General features: G+C 39.8%; 1 long non-coding RNA gene across 1 annotated transcript; it reads left to right on the plus strand.

The window, feature by feature from the left end:
- The first annotated feature begins 1,601 nt into the window (after positions 1-1,601).
- LOC115147092 (uncharacterized) lies at positions 1,602-3,926 on the plus strand. The gene is made up of 2 exons (XR_010459885.1): positions 1,602-1,944; positions 2,691-3,926. It is a non-coding gene; the product is annotated as an uncharacterized LOC115147092 (long non-coding RNA).
- The last annotated feature ends 1,542 nt before the right edge of the window (positions 3,927-5,468 follow it).

Here is a 5,468-nt window from a genome sequence, read left to right on the forward strand (position 1 = left end):
GTAGCCTAATAAACAAATAAGCACATTTTGTTAATAAAATAATGATTAAAAAAATACTCTTTCAAAATGCAGATGTTGATTTTTAGTTATGGATCCATAATGAATTACTATGGGAATAAATATCAATGATTTACAGAAATATTGGAAAAAAGTTGTCTACTCCCTACCGTCACGTTGTACAGCGGGATATTTTCCATTCCATCCGAACGGAAACCCTGAGGGTTTCGTTTTCTCTCTGAATAGAAACACCATAATATTAACCTCTTGAAACTTCCAACCATCATGTTGAACAATCGCCATATTTTCCATTCCATCCTAACGGAAACCCTGAGGATTTTGTTTTTTTGTTTTTCTCTGAATAGAAACACCATAATATTAATCAAATTAATTCATCAACATTTCTTAAAATAAATCCCATATACTATCTTATTACAAAAAAAGGTTTAAAATTATCTGGTAATGCCAACACGGAATACTATCAAATGCTTCTCAAAGCTGCCCTCTGGTGGTCAAACTAGAAATAACTTGCAGTAACAAAAAAAATGGCTGACAATTTAAATGACATGCCACTGAATGCTGCGGCAGCACGCAAGATGTGCCTCAGTATGACGCAACTTTTAAAGGAGGAACCACTGTAAAGTACAGGCTGTTTGTTTTGTGTGTAAATGAGGACTGGAGAGTTTTTCTATCATGCCTTTTTGTTTTGCAAATGAATGATCTTTTCTACTCTCTTCCCCCACTTGCCTGTCTTTTTATAGGGCTGATTTCAGGTCAATATTCTTTTGAATTACTTGAACTACTACCCCTCTCCCCCCAAGCTAAACCCTCACCACCCACATTATCTTGACATGATCTGCCTTGGGAAGCTGAGTACATTTACACTTTATCTCTCTCTCTCATCTGTTGACTTGACTTTGCAGGGCTTGTCCACCCCAAGGAAACCATTTTTACTTGTATTATGAATAAAAAAAAGCCTATGAAGTTGTATGATATTCTGTTTCTGCCAAGTCAGGGAAAACTATGTAGTTCTCACTGTTGGTTGGTCTACAAACTGCACTACACACAAGTTTGAAGTTGTATTAGTTGTATGTACAGGGTACACATGGAATACACCGTCCAACGAAATGCTTACTTGCAGGTTCTTTCTCGACAATGCAACAACAACAAGAAATAATATAAGAATACAAACATAAAGTAAATGGCTCAGTAGAACACAGAAAACTGTGTGGCTTATTGTTGTAACTATGTAGAGAGAGGATCAGAAATCTAGATGTTATGAGACAAAACGGTCCCACTGGTGCCTTTATCTATTCTCCCAGTTCTTCATTTGTCAAACTGAAAAGGCATGTGTTAGTTTAGAATCCCTTATACCATGGGGATAAAAACAAACAGAAATGGAGGCATTTTGACTACAGGTATGTCAAATGCCGTAGTGGGCCGAGCAGGGTTTGATTGATGGATGCTCTATGGCTGTTTTCATTGCTTTGGCTGAGTGTGCTAGTGGTGAATCTGTGCTTTACTTATCAAGATGGCATCTTCGTTAAAAAAAAACATGATCGTCACACAATTTGAATACGAAATTTCACAAAAAAAATGTTTTTTTGAATAAGTCATGATTTTAACCGTTTGGATCAAGGGTATGTCTATTCCTCATCAAAATGGCACTAGAGTGACAAGGGTAGTCATGTTGTTTTCCAAGATGCCTCTTATTTTCTCTCCCACTTCTTTAACACACCATGACTGCAGCATGTCCCATCCTGGGCGCTCTCGTCCTAGTTTTGCCCGTCTCATTTCCTGTCGCTCTGTCATTTTCTGCAGTGAGAACCCCCTGCCAAAGGTGGAGATTGCCATCCGCAACACAGGTGACGCATGGTGCCCTCTGCTGGAGACCCTGACAGATGCAGAGATGGAGAAGAAGATCAGGGACCAGGACAGGAACACCAGGTAAGAGAGAGACAGCCTGGCATTCAAAACCTAGTTCTTTCTCAATTCATCTTTCCATTTTTCCTCCATCTTCCCTCGAGGAGATGGGATGCGAGGATTCACAGAAAGACCAATTGAGATAGCCTTACTTTCCAACTAGCGCCCTCGTCTCCTCCTCATCTCTATGTCCACTGTTGTAGAAAAGGAATACCACATTCAAACTGTTTCTAGTATTTTGTTCATTATTCCGCTGTTAATACAATCCCAAATAATTGTGCATGTCATCAGTCAAATTTTAAGATGGAACACGCGTCATCATGACCGTTTTTTGCTCTGGACAGAAAGTACTTTGCTCTGCATTGTTCTCTAACTTGAACACTTGACTGCTGACATGCACCATTTTTGGGGGATTGTTGTATTAACAGTGCACTAATTAAATATTCAGGAAGAGACAACAAGATTCAGGTTTTTCCTTAAAATCAGACATTTATTTTAGTCTGCACCACTCAGACAATTGAAAACTGATCCGTGTAAAAACCAGTTATAATTTGGAATAGGGTATTTGGTCAGAAAAGTATGAAAACTTCTATCCTACATCATATTTCCCATCTAAGAATGTTTTCTACTGTGTTGTATTTATGCCCATCTGCCTCATGAGGGGTTGGGTTAAATGCGGAAGACACATTTCAGTTGAATGCATTCAGTTGTACAACTGACTAGGTATCCCCCTTTCCCATAGTAACCTATTTAATGTGTGTTCCTTTCAGGCGCATGAGACGACTTGCCAACACTGCCCCCGCCTGGTAGAGAGAAGCACCAATAAGCTACTACAGAGCCTCTAGTCCAGTGGTTCCCAACCTCTTTTTGAACCGTGGCACACCTTGATGGGATATACAATTATGCCCTGCACACCAAATTCATTCATTTAGTGGTGATGACATCCATCTGATCTATATTGCATATCATCTATTTTCTGTGACAAATGTTTACTAAATAGGGTTTGTTTGAAGTATTTTCATAGTTCCTTACTCATGAAGGTTCATTTCTGTATACCCCTTTAAGAGTATCCCGCAAATAGGTATTTAGTTTTGAACAGTCTGTGTTAGAGGTACAACCACGTACACATAGCCAAGCTCCATTTGTTTTTATGGCAAGAGGCTGTGGTATAGCTAATAAATTACTCTCGCTAAGCCTAATCAAACTTACAAGTGATAATGGTTATCACAGACTAAGTAAAATAATAAAAATGACTTTGCTCGTGATGCGAGCCCCTCAAATGATACAAATGGAACAGCCTGAGTGCACTGGACTTGGAACAACGATACAGATGTAACAATGTACCATTTAATCTATTATCTGACTGGCACAGGTGCTCCCAAATCAAAATTACAGAGTGTACAAACATTTTTATCAAGATTAGGAAAGGTTTTGTGGCACACCACTGCTTCTAGTCAGCTAACAGTCAACTCCTATGGGCCCTCTGTGGAGACACACACACAAACAAACGTGACAAAAGACAGTCAACTGGTCCCTTCTTACAGCCCCCGTAATATTAAACTAGCTTTATGCTTGATTGTCATACTAATCCAGTACCAATGCCACATCTCTACTCCCATTAATAAAAATAATTACATCTGATCCCAGATCAGAGACTGTTCAAGGAGCCTTCTCCATTTCTAGCCCCTCTATTGGTTCAACCGCTACTCATTTCTGATGAGATGAGGCGACGTGGTATATAAAAGGTGCCATGGGTAGAGTGTATTTGTCCGTATGAAATGTAGCCATTGTCGATTGTACGGACTCACCATCTAAGTGAGCTCTACCTGTAATACTGCTTTGATGCACTTATATCTCTCATGATAGACAATGCTGACGGACTTGATCTGTCTGTTAATAGAAACACTCAGACTCAACTCTTGGGAATAATGTAAAGTTCTGTATTTATGCTGATACTTTTAGTATATTTTTTAGTTTCCTTTTTTAATAAAATAACATAAACCAGACATTTGAAATGAATATTATATGTTGCTCTACAAATTCTTGTACATGGGGACGAAGATCATAGAGAAATAAGAAATGTCGTCCGAGCAATTGGGTTTGAAGGTAGGCCTTGAAATACATCCACAGGTACACCTCCAATTGACTCAAATGATGTCAATTAGCCTATCAGAAGCTTTTAAAGCCATGACATCATTTTCTGGAATTTTCCAAGGTGTTTAAAGGCACAGTCAACTTAGTGTATGTGAATTTCTGACCCACTGGAATTGTGATATAGTGAAATAATCTGTCAGTAAACAATTGTTGGAAAAAAATACTTGTCATGCAGAAAGTAGATGTCCTAACAGACTTGCCAAAACTATAGTTTGTTAACAAGAAATTTGTGGAGTGGTTGAAAACGAGTTTTAATGACTCCAACCTAAGTATGTATAAATTTATTTTGCAAGGCACGCGACGCGAGCGGTGTGGTCAGCATGTTAGGGCCCACATTAAGCTGTCCCAACAGCAGTCCCAACACTGTTACACCTGGCTATCAGCAGAGCCTTGTCTGGCAGAAAAACAGTTCATTCAGCCATTTACTGCCTTTCAAAAAAAACATATTTGATATGACTGACTTGCTTAAATAAATGTGGTTTCTACTGACAATTGACATGTATGTACAAACTATTGCATAAGGGGACGACTAGCGGCTGAGAGGCAATCCGTCATTTCGAATAAGACATAGGAGGACGGACGAAGTCAAAATAACGATTTGTTCAACACTTTTGAAATGTACAGCGACAGAATTCAGAACATCAAATGTGATGTGTCACGTGCGCTGAATACAACAAGTTTAAACAATGAAATGCTTACTTACAAGCCATAAACAATGTAGTTTTAAGAAAATACCCCCCCAAAAAGTAACAAATAATTAAAGAGCAGCAGTAAAATAACAATAGCGAGGCTATATACAGGGGGTACCGGTATAGAGTCAATGTGCATGGGCACCGGTTAGTCGAAGTAATTGAGTTAATATGTACATGTATTTAGAGATATTAAAGTGACTGTGCACAGATAATAACAACAGAGTGACAGCAGTGTAAAAGACTGGGAGAGGGGAGGGGGCAATGCAAATAGTCTGGGTAGCAATTTGATTAGCTATTCACAAGTCTTATGGCTTGAGGGTAGAAGCTGTTTAGAAGCCTCTTGGATCTAGACTTGGTGCTCCGTTACCTCTTGCCGTGTGGTAGCAGAGCGAATAGTCTATGACTAAGGTGTCTGGAGTCTTTGACAATTTTTAGGGCCTTCCTCTGACACCGCCTGGTATGTAGGTCCTGGATGGCAGGAAGCTTGGCCCCGGTGATGTACTGGGCCGTACGCACTACCCTCTGTCGTGCCTTGCGGTCGGAGGCCGAGCAGTTGCCATACCAGGCAGTGATGCAACCCGTCAGGATGCTCTCGATGGTGCAGCTGTAGAACTGTTTGAGGATCTGAGGACCCAAATCTTTTCAGTCTCCTGAAGGGGAATAGGTTTTGTCATGCCCTATTCACAACTGTCTTGGTGTGCT

This window comes from Oncorhynchus nerka, linkage group LG19, assembly GCF_034236695.1.
Source record: "Oncorhynchus nerka isolate Pitt River linkage group LG19, Oner_Uvic_2.0, whole genome shotgun sequence".
NCBI classification, from domain to species: Eukaryota; Metazoa; Chordata; class Actinopteri; order Salmoniformes; family Salmonidae; genus Oncorhynchus; species Oncorhynchus nerka.